General features: G+C 40.0%; 1 long non-coding RNA gene across 2 annotated transcripts; it reads right to left on the reverse strand.

Annotated features, from left to right (window-relative positions):
* Window positions 1–13,751: 13,751 nt before the first annotated feature.
* Window positions 13,752–15,495, reverse strand: LOC120109471. 2 transcript variants are annotated; one of them, XR_005510354.1, is made up of 4 exons: window positions 15,331–15,495; window positions 15,155–15,223; window positions 14,881–15,008; window positions 13,752–14,682 (listed from the first exon to the last, which is right to left on the reverse strand). It is a non-coding gene; the product is annotated as an uncharacterized LOC120109471 (long non-coding RNA). The 2 variants fall into 2 exon arrangements; XR_005510353.1 differs by having other exon boundaries at window positions 13,752–15,008; window positions 15,331–15,494.
* Window positions 15,496–17,594: the final 2,099 nt, after the last annotated feature.

Genomic DNA, 17,594 nt, shown 5'->3' on the forward strand with positions numbered 1-17,594 from the left:
GTCAACACTATTTAAGCCATCTTTATGCATTATAACCAACTCAATTGACAATAGCTTAGTATTCAAAGAAATAAGACGTGACAATGTTTATGTAGTAGATCTTGAAGATCTCGCCAAAAATAGCCGTTGCTTAGTAGCTAGTGATTCTAAAGTCAATGATACAAGTTGGTTATGGCACCGTAAATTAGGTCATGCAAGTATGGATACAATATCAAAATTAATTAAAAGAGATTCTGTGATTGGTTTACCAAAGCTAAAATTTGAGAAAAATAAAATTTGTGAAGCATGTCAATATGGCAAACAATCTAGAAGTTCTTTAAATCCATAAATTGTGTTTCTACTACTAGACCCCTTGAACTACTTCACATGGATCTTTTTGGACCAATTAGAACCACAAGCCTTGGTGAAAACAAGTACGGCCTTGTCATTGTAGATAATTTTTCTAAATACACATGGGTTATGTTTTTAGCTCATAAAGATGAAGCATTTTCAGTATTTAAGAAATTTCATAAGAAAGTAATTAACTCAAGAAATGCTTCAGTTATAGCTATTAGGAGTGATCATGGAACGGAATTTGAAAATCATCTATTTGATGAATTCTGTAGTAAAAAGGAAATAACTCATAATTTCTCTGCACCTAGGACACCACAACAAAATGGAGTTGTGGAAAGAAAGAATAGAACCCTAGAGAAAATGGGTAGAACCATGTTGTGTGAAAGTAACCGCCCAAAGTATTTTTGGGGAGAAGCCATTAACACATCATGTTATATATTAAATAGATCTATTAAGACCAATTATAAAAAAAACACCTTACGAACTTTGGAGAGATAGAAAGCCCAAAGTAAACTACTTTCATGTGTTTGGATGTAGGTGTTTCATTCATAATAATGACAAAGATAACTTAGGTAAATTTGATTCCAAATCTGATGAAGGTATCTTTTTGGGATATTCTACATCAAGTAAGGCATATAGAGTCTTCAACAAAAGAACCCTTATAATTGAAGAATCCATCCATGTTGTTTTTGATGAGTCTAATGATGCTTTCTCCAGCAAGAGAGTAGTATTTGATGATGATGCAGAAGTAATTGAAGAAAAGATGGATCACATGACTCTACAAGAGGACGAACCCAAGCAAGTTGAAGAAACTACAACAAGCCAAGATGTAATTGCCGATCATGAGCTTACAAAGGCTTGGATGTATGCTCATGGTCACCCTAAAGAATTAATCTTAGATGATCCATCTTAACCTGTTAGGACTAGAGCCTCTCTTAGAAACTTAAATAATCATCTTGCATTTATTTCACATTTAGAACCTAAAAACTTTGAAGAAGCTGAAGTGATGTAAATTGGATAAATGCTATGCAAGAAAAACTTAACCAATTTACAAGAAATAAAGTATAAAACTTAGTTGAAAGATCCACTGAATACTCAATAATAGGAACTAAATGGATATACAAAAATAAACTTGATGAAAATGGAGTTGTGATTAGGAACAAGGCTAGACTAGTAGCAAAGGGCTATAATCAAGAAGAAGGTATAGACTTTGATGAGACTTTTGCTCCTGTAGCTAGACTTGAGGCAATTAGATTATTACTAGCATTTGCATGTAATAAAGATTTCAAATTATTCCAAATGGATGTAAAAGTACCTTCTTGAATTGGTATATTAATGAGAAGGTTTATGTAGAACAACCTCCTGGTTTTGAGAATCATCAATACCTAATCATGTTTATAAACTAAATAAAGCACTTTATAATCTAAAACAAGCCCCTAGAGCATGGTATGAAAGACTTAGCAAATTTCTATTAGACCATGAATTTTCTAGAGGAAATGTTGATACAACTCTATTTTTGAAAAAGAAAAACAAAAATTTGTTAATAGTGCAGATTTATGTAGATGATATTATTTTCGGTGCTACTAACAATCGTCTTTGTGAAGAGTTTGCTGAATTAATGTAGAGTGAATTTGAGATGAGCATGATGGGAGAATTGAACTACTTCCTCAGACTTCAAATCAAACAATCCAAGGAAGGAATTTTCATCAATCAAGCTAAATACATCAAGAAAATGCTAAAGAAGTTTGATATAGATGGAAACAAGTCAATTGGCACTCCATGAGCTCATCATGCAAACTAGACAAAGATGAATCAGGTAAATTAGTAGATCAAAAGCTGTATAGAGGTATGATAGGATATTTATTATATCTTGCAGCAAGTAGACCTGATATCATGTTTAGTGTATGCATGTGTGCTAGATATCAATCTAATTCTAAGGAATCACACCTAATTGCAGTTAAGAGAATTTTTAAATATCTCATAGGAACAAAAAACATAAGTCTTTGGTACTCTAAAGAATCAAGCATAAACTTAATGGGGTATATGATTCAGACTTCGCTGGTTGTAAACTTGATAGAAAAAGCACCAGCGGATCTTATCAATTTTTAGGAGAAAATCTAATTTTATAGTTTAGCAAGAAACAAAACTCGGTTGCACTATCTATGGCTGAAGCCGAATATGTTGCTGCCGGGAGTTGTTGTGCTCAAATTTTATGGATCAAGCAACAACTTGAAGATTATGGCATTAAACAAAATAAGATCTTCATAAATTGTTGTTGCCCAGATAGACAACCCAAGAGGGGGGGTGAATTGGGTTTTAAAATAATTTTACAATTAAAACTTTTGTAGATGACTAATTAATACTTTTGCAAGGTGATTAATTAGTTGCTATGTGCTTTGAGTGAAATGAGAATGAGAGAAAGAGAGACAAGCAATCACAAACACGATGTTTATAGTGGTTCGGAGCTAACCCTTGCTCCTACGTCCACTTCCCAAGCCTCACTTGGGAATTCACTATAACCCCTTGGACTACAGCCGGTTGTTTTCCAAGCTCACAACCAAACTTGTTGTTTTACGAGCTCACAATGAACTCGGTCGGTTTTCCCAGGCTCACCGACTAGAACCAACCCCGATTGTTTTTCCGGGATCACAATCGAACCCTTACACGTTGGTTTTACACTCGGCTCACCAACCAACCTCTACACCCTTGATTCAATCCTCCGATTGAACCAAGCAAAGACAAGATGTAAATAAAAGGGACAAACAGAAAACAAAGCTTCTCAAAAGCAGATAAATAACAATATAAACTGAAGAGAGGTTAGAAGCCCTCAAACACGTTTGAGTTGGAGTTGAGTAGGGCTTCTTGAGCTTCGGGTCTCCTCTTGAATGTCTGGTCGACTTGAATGCAGGAGGAGGCTTCTTTAAATGCTGGGAAGAGGAAGTTGGATGGAGTTAATGCCGCTCTTCCCTCTTTTCGTTGAAAACCAACTTGCAGAGAATGAAAGCTTGATCTCTTTGAATGGAATGGTAGTTCTCTACCTTGCTACAGTCCTCTGTGGCTATTTAAGCCATCCCCCACTGAAACTAGCCGTTAGACACCTTTTTCTGCCCGTTCTGCACACTCTGCACAACCTGACAATATGTCCGTTGGGGGGTCGGAGTCGACTCGCGCGATCAGGAGTCGACTCGACTATAGCGGGAGTCGACTCATGCTTTTCTGGAGTCAACTCGGCAACTGTTCCGGATTTGAATTAAAGTGGCCTCTTCGACTGGGAGTCAACTCGTCTTGACCCGGAGTCGACTCGCCAACTTCTAGAGCTGACTTGGCATTTTCGGAGTCGGCTCATCTCATGAAATCCACGGAGCCAATTTTCAACTTGGCCCACTCGAGTCGACTCGATAATCCTGGGAGTCGACTCGGCGCTCAGAGCCCGAACTCCCGATCTTCTGTCTTTTGGCTCGTCCAGTCTTGGAGTCGACTCGAACTTCTCTGGAGTCGACTCGGCTCTCAGTTTTCGAAACTTGGCCTTCTGTCTTTTGGTGGAGCGCTGCCTTGGAGTCGACTCGTGTATTGCGGGAGTCGACTCGAATCTCAGAGTCCGAAAACTCCTCTCTGACTTTTTCTTTGTGTACCACTGAGAGTCGACTCTCGCTTTCTTTGGAGTCGACCTGCCAACCATCGGAGTCGACTCGCGTTCCACAGGAGTCGACTCGAATCTCAGGGTCGAAATAACGCTCTCTGACTTTTCTGTCTGTAGCTTCTTGGAGTCGACTCATATTACTCTGGAGTCGACTCGGTAAGCATCGGAGTCGACTCGCGCACTTCAGGAGTCGACTCGCTGACAGGTTTTAAGTTGATGCTTTCTGTTCGTCTGTCTGTTCTCAGTCGGAGTCGACTCGTACTGGTCTGGAGTCGACTCGAGCCCGTGCCAGTGATTCTGATACGCTTGGAGTCGACTCGTAATATCCTGGAGTCGACTCGAGTCTCAGACTTTGGTTCAAACTGACTTCATACCTTATCAAAATATCTTGAACCAAGTCTAGAAACACTTAGACACGATTTTCACTGAAACACTTAATTGAATTCATTAGTAACATAAGATATACCTCAAATGCTTTGAGCTCATCAAAATCAAATAGGGGTTTTAATCAATCACTCCACAATCTCCCCTTTTTGATGATGAACAAAACTTTGAGTATATGTAAAGTGAATTGCTCAATAAAAGGAAATAAAATCCATATGAATTCAAATGTCTGGTAATTTAATATATCCAAGCTTGAAAGGTGTGAAGCAATAAATTTTGGAATTAAAAGCTCCCCTTTCATTTGGAATTAATAAGCCTTTATATCATTGCAATCAATTGTTTGGCTTATATATATTTAATGATTTAGCTTTCTTAAAACATTCAGATTCTCCCCCTCAACATATGCATTCTACTTATGATTTGATTCTCTGAATTTTCTTTTAATGTATTGAATTTTTTGATTTTAAATTTTTTTGGTTTTTAGAGGGAAAATCTGTCAATTTGTTCTTGAGTTGGATTCAGCTAATCTCCGAATATCCCTTGAATAGATTCTGGAGATTACTCCATTAGGAGCCCCAACAGAGAGATAATGAGCCTCGAGGTACCAAATCCACTAAGATAAATTATGTTTTAATTTTCTTTAATTTTCATTTGAGTCCTTTTGTATTTAAGTATTTCTCCCCCTTTTTGTCATCGTATCAAAAGGAGGTAAGCAGTACACACAATCAATCATAGATCAAATTGCACAGGAATTGAAGAGAACATGTTATCATTGTATTGATTTGTATGTAAATACATTTGAGAATACAATAAGTAAAGCAAACAATACATGTCAAAATACAAAACGATATCTAGGGCTTCCTCGAAGAGGATGTGGCTCCCCGAGGCATGCGGTCAGCAAGTGCTTGGACCGCATTGGTGACGTGCTCTAGCTGTCGGATGATGGCCGAGGTGGCCCTGCTATGCATCGTGTCGAGCTCGGTCACCGACTTCTGAAGTGTGTCCAGCTTGTCGATGAGCACATTCGCCAAGCGCTCGGCCCCCTGAGTAGTGGTGCTCATGTCCTTCCGGATGTCATCGGCGCATCTTCCGAGTGATGCCCGTGACCTCACTCATACTGGAGAACTGAGCCTGGACCAAACTCCGGACATTGTAGATCTCTTCCCGTACATGGGCCGTCATGTCAGTCACGGCTGTCAAGGAGAGGGACCAACTCAGAAGATGTGGGTGCAAGAGTGGGAGCAGGCACTGTTCCTCGGAGCTTCCCCGAAGCAGATCATCTCGCCGGTCTCCGGACAATCTCCTGCCGCATACTCCAGGAGCTGCTCAGGAGCGATCCGGACCTCCATGGGTGGTGGAGCTGAGGAGGAGGGTCCGGCTGAGGTGGTAGGAGCAGAAGTGGAGGAAAAGTCAGGATAATCTGAGTCTGGCTCAGGAACTAGGGGAATGTCTGGTGGTATGTGTGGAGGTTGGAACGATTTCCTAAACCCAGGTCCCCTCTTACCTTTCCCGAAATCCCAATCCTGTGTAGGGTCCTCCTGGCCGCCATGCGATCTGTCCATCGCAATGCACGAGAGGGTTTCCCCCTCAGGAATAGGGAGCTCCGCTCCCTAAAGATAAGGGTGAACAACATGCCATAGGGGAGGGTGAGCCTTAGGCTCTATCTAGTGGCTCTCACAGATACCTATAAATGAGTTTGGGGAAGTTGATTGGGGTGTCCTGAAGAATATAAAACATAAGGGCGAGGTCCCTCTCAGAAACAAAATCGAAGCGGCCAGTCTTCGGAAAGATGGACCTAGACAAGATGCTCAGGAGGATCCGCACCCTCAACAGGAAGTGAGCTAGCGGACACCTCATCTAAGGGGGACTGAGGTGGGTATCCTAGAATCGGCCGTAAGGGCCTCAGTCCTATCCTCGGGATGTGTGGAGCCCACCCCTACTTGTGGAAGGTGGAGGATGTGGGCAATGATATCCTCCGAAATGAACAAAGGGACACCGGCTAACCGTGCCCTCTATACCCCCATCTCCCCGATGGACGGTACCGTAAAACTCTCTAATAATCTAGGGTATGTGGGGAGATCTAACGTAAGGAAATATTCTAAGCCCTGGACACGCAATCTCTCACCTATGGTGAAGCCTCCCGGGAGAGATAGTCGAAATCAAACGTATCTCCCGGTGGAGACCGCCTTCCCGGCGCACGGCCTCGCGGGAACGCCCTCGGCGGGGAACGAGCCGGAGGTTGTGGCCTCACGGGGTCGTTCCGAGCCTTGGAACGCCGCTCGGCACCGGTCGCGGAATGGGGCCTCTTCCGGCTTGAGACAACGGATTTGCGAGGCATGGTTGACCTAGAATGGGATGAAAACCTAATGGGCTGATTGAAAAATCGACGGAAAAAGGGACCTATGGGGGCGGCCGGATTGACGATCTACGAGTCGACTCTAGGGTTTTGAACAGTGGCGGCGGTGAAAAGAAATGTTTTCTAAGCGATGAAGTTAGGGTTAAAAAGTCGGATCCCCGACTGCGAGTCGACTCGACCTCGAGTCGACTCCAAAAGTATGCGCGAGTCGACTCTCCTTATGCGCCTATTGACCCCGACTCTCCTTATGCGCGAGTCGACTCCCGACTGTATGCGAGTCGACTCCACCTCTGCTGCCATCGACCTCGAGTCGACTCCCGACTAAGCGCGAGTCGACTCCCCTTACGAGCCGACTCTGAAACTTACTCGAGTCGTCTCGAACTTTGGCACGCACCTAAAAATCATGCTATGTTCGTGCCGAATGAGGAAAAATCACTAAATTATGATCTGATTTGATGATCATTGAAAAGAAAACTCTATTTTAACCACAATCTAATCATCAAAATCAATGAATCTAGTGGAAACTACCACTAGGATGGATCAATCACTCCTAATCCCCTCCTAAGCACACTAAATCTCTCTTCACTTAAGGGTTTTGTAAAAATGTCAGCTAATTGATCATCAGTACAAACAAATTGAAGTGTCACAATCACCATTCAGTACATGATCTCTTATGAAGTGATGTCTTATCTCAATATGTTTAGTTCTTGAATGCTGAATTGGATTTTTAGTTAGATTAATGGCAACTTGTATTATCACAATTAATAGGAATTTTGTCTTGTTTAATGCCATAATCTTCTAATTGTTGTTTGATCCACAAGATTTGAGCACAACAACTCCCGGCTGTCAACATATTCAGCTTCAGCAGTAGATAAAGCAACCGAGTTTTGTTTCTTGCTAAACCATGAGATTAGGTTTTCTCCTAGAAATTGACAAGACCCGCTTGGTAACTTTTTCTATCAAGTTTACATCCAGCAAAGTCTGAATCTGTGTATCTATTAATTTTAGGCTAGATTCTTTAGAATACCATAAACCTATATTCTTGGTTCCTATTAGGTATTTAAAGATTCTTTTGACTGCAATTAGATGAGATTCTTTAGGATTAGACTGATATCTTGCACACATGCAAACACCTAAACATGATATCAGGTCTACTTGCAGTTAAATACAACAAAAATCCTATCATACCTCTATATATCTTCTGATCTACAGATTTACCTGATTCATCTTGGTCTAATTTGCATGATGAGCTCATGGGGTGCTGATTGATTTGTTTCCCTCCATATCAAACTTCTTGAGCATCTCCTTGATGTATTTGGCTTGACTGATGAAGATGCCTTCTTCAGATTGTTTGATTTGAAGTCCAAGAAAGTAATTCAGCTCTCCCATCATGCTCATTTCAAATTCACTCTGCATCAAATCAGCAAATTCTTCGCAGAGGCGATTGTTAGTAGCACCCCGAAAATAATATCATCAACATAAATCTGTACTAATAACATATCTTTGTTTTGCCTTTTCAGAAACAGTGTTGTATCTACATTACCTCTAGAGAACTCATATTCTAATAGGAATTTGCTAAGTCTCTCATACCATGCTCTAGGTGTTTGTTTCAAACCATAAAGTGCTTTGTTCATTTATAAACATGATTAGGTATTGATGATTTTCAAAATCAGGAGGTTGTTCTACATATACCTCCTCATTAATATACCCATTTAAAAATGCACTTTTTACATCCATTTGAAATAATTTAAAGTCCTTAGAGCATGCAAAGCTAGTAAAAGTCTAATTGCTTCAAGTCTAGCTACCGGAGCAAGGTTTCCATCAAAATCTATACCTTCTTCTTGATTATAAACCCTTTGCTACTAGTCCTAGCCTTATTCCTTATTACAATACCATTTTCATCAAGTTTATTTTTATAAATCCATTTGGTACCTATAATTGAATATTCAGTAGGTCTTTCAACTAGATTCCATACTTTGTTTCTAGTAAATTGGTTTAATTCTTCATGCATTGCATTTATCCAATTTACATCTTTTTCAGCTTCTTCTATGTGTTTGGGCTCAAAATGTGAAACGAAAGCTAGATGATTGTTTAAGTTCCTAAGGGATGCTCTAGTCCTAATAGGTTTGAGACGGATCATCTAGAATTAATTCCTTAGGATGCCCGTGAGCATACCTCCAAGCTTTAGTTAGCCCATGATCTACTATAGTCTCTTGGCTTGATGATGCATCTTCAATTAATTTTTGATTGTTATCTTGTAATGTCATCTCATCAATCTTTTCTTCAAGAATTTCCGTATCATCATCAAAATTAACTCTCTTACTAGAGGAGATATCACTCGAGTCATCAAAAACAACATGTATAGATTCTTCTATGACTAGGGTTCTTTTATTAAAGACTCTATAGGCTTTACTAGTTGTAGAGTACCCTAAGAATATGCCCTCATCAGATTTAGAGTCAAATTTTCCTAGATTATCTTTCCCATTATTATGAACAAAACACCTACATCCAAAGATATGAAAATAGTTTACCTTTGGTTTTCTGTTTTTCCAAAGTTCATAAGGTGTTTTCTTTATAATGGGTCTTAATAGAACTCTATTTAATATATGACAAGAAGTATTAATGGCTTCTCTCCAAAAGTACTTAGGGAGGTTACTTTCACATAACATAGTTCTAGCCATTTCCTCTAGAGCTCTATTTTTCCTCTCCACAACTCCATTTTGTTGTGGTGTCCTAGGTGCAGAAAAATTATGAGTTATCCCCTTTTTACTACAAAACTCATCGAATAACTGATTTTCAAATTCGGTTCCATGGTCACTTCTAATGGCTATGACTGAAGAATCTCTAGCATTTGTTACTTCCTTATGAAACTTTTTAAAGACTGAAAAAGCTTGATCTTTATGTGCTAAGAACATAACCCAAGTGAATCTAGAGTAATCATCAACGATAACTAGACCATATTTATTTCCTCCTAGACTTGTGGTTCTAGTTGGTCCGAAGAGGTCCATGTGTAGTAGTTCTAGAGGTCTAGAGGTAGAGACACAATTTATAGATTTAAAGGAGTTCCTTGATAGTTTGCCAAATTGACATGCTTCACATATTTTATTCTTTTCAAATTTTAATTTTGGCAAACCTATCACAGAATCTCTTTTAACTAGTTTAGATATTGTGTCCATGCTTGCATGACCTAACTTACGATGCCATAACCAACTAGCATCATTATCCTTGGTTTCATTAACAACTAAACGTGGGGTTGTGTTTGGCAAGATCCTCAAGGTCTACAACATACACATTTCCACGTCTTATTCCTTTAAAAACTAAACTATTGTCATTTGGATTTGTTATGATGCATAGTGATGGTTTAAACATGACATTATAGCCTCTATCACATAATTGACTAATGCTTAATAAATTATGCTTAAGACCATCAACATATCGAACATTATCTATAAAAGTAGAAGGGGTAATTTGTACTTTACCTATACCAATGATGTGACCTTGGTTGTTGTCTCCAAAAGTCACAGCACCTCCCTTCTTAGCTTCAAGGGTGAAGAATTGATCCTTGTCACCCGTCATGTGTCTCGAGCAGCCACTATCCAAGTACCAGCAATTTTTGTTGACCTTGGCTGCAAGACACTCCTACACAAGCAAATCATGTAATCTTAGGTACCCAAGTTTTCTTGGGTCCTTCATGGTTAGTCATGTTGGTTCCTTTTAGAACCCATACCCTTTTAACTTTTCTTTTTGTTTTTCCTTTCTATAATTGCACACATTTGCTTTATGTCCTACAGTTCCACAACAAAAACAGGTTATTTTCTTAGTTTTACTTTCTTCTGCTTTAACAAAGAAGTTACTAAGAAGTTTTTGCTTATTTTTAGGTTTATACCCTAAACCCGCTCTATTGAATACCGCTCGTTGACTGTTAAGTATCATATTCAATTTTTCAGAACTATATGTAAATTTTTCAACCAAAGGTTTGTATTTTTCAAGTTCTTTAGTTAGAGTTTGTTTTTCTGTTTTTAGAATGTTTAAGTCTTTTATGAGATTCTCGTTTAAGATTGGTTTATTGTTTTTAAGTTCTGAAATTTCCTTAGTTAGTTTTTCATTATCTTTGCTCAAGGTATTAGTCTTTTGAGTTAAGAGTTGGTTGCTTGTCTTAAATTCTAGTTTTTCTTTGGTGATATAGTCCTTATCCTTAACTAATTTATCGCATTTATGTAGGTAAGATTGATTAGCTAGTTTTAGCTCTTTATTCTTAACGTTTATAGCCTTATATTCAATCATTAGTTCATTAAATGCATCATACAGTTCATCAAAAGTAAAATCAAGATGTGTTTCGGATGTTACCTCATTTTCATTGGCCATGAAGCAGAAATTGGCCTTTTCTTCTTGTTCTTCATCCGATGATGACAATGATGCGTCGGAGTCCGATAAGGTGGTGACAAGGGCTTTCTTCTTCTTGTACTTGCCGCTCTTCTTTAGTAAGGGACACTCAGCTCTGATGTGTCCCGGCTTTTTGCACTCATAGCAACCAATCCCCTCATTTTCCCTTTCCTTACCTTTATCCTTGCGATAGGAATTTGAGGGGCCTCTCCTTTGATGATAGGACTTCTTGTGGTTGATGAATTTTCTGAATTTGCGCACAAGAAGAGCCTCATCATCATCTCCCTCATGATCCTCTTCTTCACTGCTGCTACTGCAAGATAAGTCCTTGTTAGATGATGTAGATTTAAGAGCTATTACCTTTTTCTTATGGGTGGACTCTTCTTCGCTGTGCTGCTTCATTGTTAGCTCGTGAGTCATTAAGGATCCAAGGAGCTCTTCAAGTGGAAGTTTGTTCAAGTCCTTAGCTTCTTGGATTGCCGTCACCTTGGCTTCCCATGACCTTGGTAGACAGCGAAGAATTTTCCTGACAAGATCACTGTTAGTATAGTTTTTGCCAAGGCTTTTTAGGCCATTGACAATGTCAGTAAACCTAGTGAACATGCTAGTGATTGTCTCATTAGAATCCATCTTAAATAGTTCATACTTATGAACTAATATATTTATTTTGGATTCTTTGACTTGATTCGTGCCCTCATGGGTCACTTCAAGTCTGTCCCAAATCTCTTTTGCAGAATTGCAAGTAGAGACTCTATTGAATTCATTCCTATCTAATGCACAGTAAAGCACATTCATTGCTTTAGAATTGAGTTGTGCCTTTCTTATGTCATGTTCATCCCAATCCTTTTCTAGTTTGGGTACAGTGACCCCCTCTACATAGATGGATGGGATGTATGGTCCATTTGATACAATGGTCCACATCTCATAGTCTTGGGCTTGGATGAATATTCTCATCCTAGCCTTCCAATATGAGTAATCGGATCCATTAAAGAATGGGGGTCTTTGGGTGGACTGACCCTCAATGTGGGAAGATCCAAATGGGGTTGTCATTTCGATCTTTTACTCTTAGGGTAGAAGAGTTTAGGCTCTGATACCACTTGTTGCCCAGATAGACAACCCAAGAGGGGGGGTGAATTGGGTTTTAAAATAATTTTACAATTAAAACTTTTGTAGATGACTAATTAATACTTTTGCAAAGTGATTAATTAGTTGCTATGTGCTTTGAGTGAAATGAGAATGAGAGAAAGAGAGACAAGCAATCACAAACACGATGTTTATAGTGGTTCGGAGCTAACCCTTGCTCCTACGTCCACTCCCCAAGCCTCACTTGGAAATTCACTATAACCCCTTGGATTACAGCCGGTTGTTTTCCAAGCTCACAACCAAACTTGTTTTACGAGCTCACAACGAACTCGGTCGGTTTTCCCAGGCTCACCGACTAGAACCACCCCGATTGTTTTTCCGGGATCACAATCGAACCCTTACACACGTTGGTTTTACACTCGGCTCACCAACCAACCTCTATACCCTTGATTCAATCCCCCGATTGAACCAAGCAAAGACAAGATGTAAATAAAAGGGACAAACAGAAAACAAAGCTTCTCAAAAGCAGATAAATAACAATATAAACTGAAGAGAGGTTAGAAGCCCTCAAACACGTTTGAGTTGGAGTTGAGTAGGGCTTCTTGAGCTTCGGGTCTCCTCTTAAATGTCTGGTCGACTTGAATGCAGGAGGAGGCTTCTTTAAATGCTGGGAAGAGGAAGTTGGATGGAGTTAATTCCGCTCTTCCCTCTTTTCGTTGAAAACCAACTTGCAGAGAATGAAAGCTTAATCTCTTTGAGTGGAATGGTGCTTTTCTACCTTGCTACAGTCCTCTGTGGCTATTTAAGCCATCCCCCACGGAAACTAGCCGTTAGACACCTTTTTCTGCCCGTTCTGCACACTCTGCACAACCTGACAATATGTCCGTTGGGGGGTCGGAGTCGACTCGCGCGATCAGGAGTCGACTCGGCTGTAGCGGGAGTCGACTCATGCTTTTCTAGAGTCGACTCGGCAACTGTTCCGGATTTGAATTAAAGTGGCCTCTTCGACTGGGAGTCGACTCGTCTTGACCCGGAGTCGACTCGCCAACTTCTGGAGCTGACTTGGCATTTTCGGAGTCGGCTCATCTCATGAAATCCACGGAGCCAGTTTTCAACTTGGCCCACTCGAGTCGACTCGATAATCCTGGGAGTCGACTCGAACTTCTCTGGAGTCGACTCGGCTCTCAGTTTCCGAAACTTGGCCTTCTGTCTTTTTGGTGGAGCGCTGCCTTGGAGTCGACTCGTGTATTGCGGGAGTCAACTCGAATCTCAGAGTCCGAAAACTCCTATCTGACTTTTTTTTGTGTACCACTGAGAGTCGACTCTCGCTTTCTTTGGAGTCGACCTGCCAACCATCGGAGTCGACTCGCGTTCCACAGGAGTCGACTCGAATCTCAGGGTCGAAATAATGCTCTCTGACTTTTCTGTCTGTAGCTTCTTGGAGTCGACTCATATTACTCCGGAGTCGACTCGGTAAGCACGGAGTCGACTCGCGCACTTCAGGAATCGACTCGCTGACAGGTTTTAAGTTGATGCTTTCTGTTCGTCTGTCTGTTCTCAGTCGGAGTCGACTCGTACTGGTCTGGAGTCGACTCGAGCCCGTGCCAGTGATTCTGATACGCTTGGAGTCGACTCGTAATATCCTGGAGTCGACTGATGTAGATGACAGAGTTAGGGTTATGCGCCTGGTCACTTATATGACAGCTGAACAAAATGCAGAGGAGACTACGGGGTGCGCACCAAGTCGCTCATACGGCAGCTGGAATAAAGTATAATGCATGATTCAGTTACAGGATCTCATACATGTGAAGGGGACATTGCCAATTACTTCAAATTGTCCTTGTTGCTTGGTCAGGCAAGGGCCAGACATTTTAGTCTAAATCAGGTATGACTTGTCTACAGGCCCCTGTATACCACCCACAGTTTAGGCAGACATGTTTCACTTGATTCAATTGATCTATCAATTTGATTCAAAAGTGACAGCCATGTCTCTTCTATATCTTACTCTGACCAAAACATTTAACAATTTATAAAAGAGTCTTCTTTTCTCACTCTTTTTTTTCCTTTTTGAATATGGGCATTCATTAAGTTCCTAAGCTCCATGAAGCAATAAAAAATTGTGTTTGACCTCATCAGATCTTGATGTTTATGTCTACCACATAAGGTTTGCATTCTCAGTATTAGACCCGTACAGGTACTCAACCAGTACAGACATCATAAGCAGCAGTCAGTTTTTGCTCAAGCATCTTAGAAGTGCCTTTCTGAGAGAAGGCACCTATCTGTTTTCAGGGGATGGAAGAGAGTAATAGGGCCACTGGTAGGAATTACAAGAACAGAATTGGGTCTTGGGGGGCAGAATCAAGAGGAAAATTGACTTAATTCTGGATTAAGCAGTCCAAAAACAGGGGAACATGCAATAAATCTTAAAGCAAAATAAGGGAAGGATAAAAATAACCTCTTGTGGTTGAGTATACAACTTTGAACAGAATGTCTGGTGAAACAGCTACAATACAATTGGGCAAGAAAAAGTAATTCAAATTCAGTAAACTCATCCTTAGAACGATTGATACACTATTTTCTAGTCAAAGATCTGAGGTGGTAACAAGTCAAGGTTCATGCCCATGCAAATAATGCATGTAATGAACCAGACCCGTCCACATAAAAGCACAATACGGATGTATTAAGTGATTTTCCAAGCTACCTTGTGGAATGTACTCATAAACCAAGAACCCCTCATCCCCTCTCAAAGCAGTATCCAACCAAGCTGACAAGGCTTGTATAGGGTAACATTATTAAGAATGGAACGTCGACCAGGAATTCATGAGTTCCCTGCCGCACATCAAAAAATGAAAACTTGTCCATGACAACATTATCAAAATCAAATCTTTTCAGCAAAAACCATCCGCAAATACCAAATCCTAAATCCTAAACAAACAAGTTTGCTAAGGAAGGAGAAGGTGCTTGAAATCACACACCGAAGAGCTCTCAAAAGGTGAAGCAATGAGCATTGCTGATCTTCTCTCAGCCCGGAGACTTCTCCAACTCTACACACCAAAGAGGGGCAAAAGGATTGCAAAAATATCCCAAAAAAACACACAAAATTCAGAAAAATCTCACAAACAAGAGGAGCAAGTCATGAACGCCGGCAAACCTGAGGAAGGGACCGCGAAGCTGCGCCACGTTCCATTCCCCTTTGAGCTTCTCTCCGGCAAGGGCCGGTGAGGAATTGACGACGTTTCCATAGTCTAAATCTCTCCTTTCTCCCTTGAAGGAAAGAGCACCGGTCACCTCCCTAAAGGACTTTACCCAGGTATTGAATTAAAAAAAAGGAAAAGAATGTCAAAACCGTCCAAATAGAGATCAACGGTGGTTATCTATTATGAGTTACTTGTAATTATGCTGCCTAAAGATCATTAGGTAGGGAAAGATTTCCTTAAAAAAAGACTTGGATTCTATCTACAATCCCAAAAACCTAACAACAAAGAAAGAAAGAAGCAATAGAGGTTTTTGGGGGCAATCAATTTTTTACAAATTTCTATTGATTTTTTTTTTATTTTTTCATATTCAAAATAATTTCTTAATTTGCTAGGTAATTTCTAGTACGGTCGGCAGAACTATTCCAAACCGCTTGATTTGAGGCATCCCAAGTTGTACCGGCGGTAGACCAGAATGATTTTGACAACGAAATCGAGACCGGCGATGGAGGGAGAGAATAAGAAGAAAAGAGAGGGGGAGAGAGAGAGAGAGCAGGGGAGGGAGGGAGAAGGCAGCCGGGGCCGGCCGGTGGAGGCCAGAGAGCCTCCGTGGGGGGAAGGCAGAGGCTGGGGAGCCACAGAGACAGGGCTCCGCCTCCGATCCCCTATTTTGTTCGAAACAGGATCCCAGAGAGGGGCTCTTTTATTTTTACGAATTTTAAGTGAAAGCTAGCAAACTCATTGTCGGCTTTACTTATTTTAAATGGGTTCGCCGACTTTCACTTAAAATTCATAAAAATAAAAGGGCCCGTATCAGGCCCCTATTTCGAACGAAATAGGAGATTAGAGATGGAGCCTCGCCTCCGCAAATCTCTAGCCTCTGCTTCCTTCGTGCAGCAGCTCCCTGACACTCTTCTGGCTCTCTAGCGGCCTCTCCTTTCTCTTTCTTTTTCTCTCTTCCGTTGTCTTTCTTCCGCCTCTACTATGTCGGTACAGGGCTAACATGGCGCAGGGTCTTACCAATCCATACCACCGGACAAGCAGTCCAAGGCCAGTATTGGCACAGTAGATGTTGATTTCCAGTTTATCATTTTTCATCAAGTTTCTATTCTGGGATTCCTACGTTGTCTGAAGAGATCTTTATAACCTATGCTGTAAATTTCAATACAAGTGCAAGGCTTCAAACGGCAAGTTTTCATAAACGGTTTATGCATGCTTCATATAAATATATCAAGAAAATATAGTGATAGCATGGAAGAAGAAACGGAGTAGCTACGAGTTTGTTCAGATTGCTAGAAATTGTAAACTCTTTAATCTTTATAGAGTTGAATAAGAAAAGAAATAACTACGGATTAAGAATAGTGAATATTGATTCATATTGGCTGATTAATAAATTATTCAATTTAAAATTTTGAGATTTTAGAATTTTATATTGGATATTTATCTAAATATAAACCTAGTTAAATATAAAATTTTATGTTAGACCCCCAGATGGTTTAGTTTTCTAAACAGATAAGATTTAGTTTTTTATTTTTATTTCTATCTCTTCTCTTAAAATTCTATGAAAATTCTACGGACACATTTTCAGTTGTTTCTCATGTGGTATTTAAAAAATATATAGAGAGAATGGACGCTTCACATATGGACTTTTCGGAAGACTTTCCTAAATGAAAAGACACATTCTCACGAAAAGATGCATTTGATTTGATGATCCTCCCAAGAGACACAAGCCTTAATTAATAGATAGATTATGTAAAGAGATACATTTAATAAAAAAGATGCTATCATACTCACCCTTTCATATCTATAAATAGAAAAGAGAATCATGCTTCCCATCCATCGGAATAATCCTCTTCCATCTGAATAACACCAAATTAGAGAAGAGAGTTGAGAGCACTAATTGAGTGAATTCAAGTGCACCCATTAAGCATTTGAAAAGAGAATTATGTTCGCATATAAAAGGACTGGAAGAGATTACTTCAATCAAATTTGCTGATTGTCAACACATCTAGATTTGGTTAATTCGGGTTCAACCTTGATTCTTCTTTATCAGAGTGTACTTTAAGAAGAATACGAAACAGTTCGTTATATCTTGGGAGTAGATCACCATCAATTATTTGCACTTGGGCAGGATAAGTTCTACTCTGAAGAAAGTGCCTTCCATAGCGCACCTCAAACTAGATAATATGAAAACTTAATTTATTATTTAGCGTGTGCAGAA

Source organism: Phoenix dactylifera, unplaced genomic scaffold, assembly GCF_009389715.1.
Source record: "Phoenix dactylifera cultivar Barhee BC4 unplaced genomic scaffold, palm_55x_up_171113_PBpolish2nd_filt_p 002234F, whole genome shotgun sequence".
Classification (NCBI taxonomy): domain Eukaryota; kingdom Viridiplantae; phylum Streptophyta; class Magnoliopsida; order Arecales; family Arecaceae; genus Phoenix; species Phoenix dactylifera.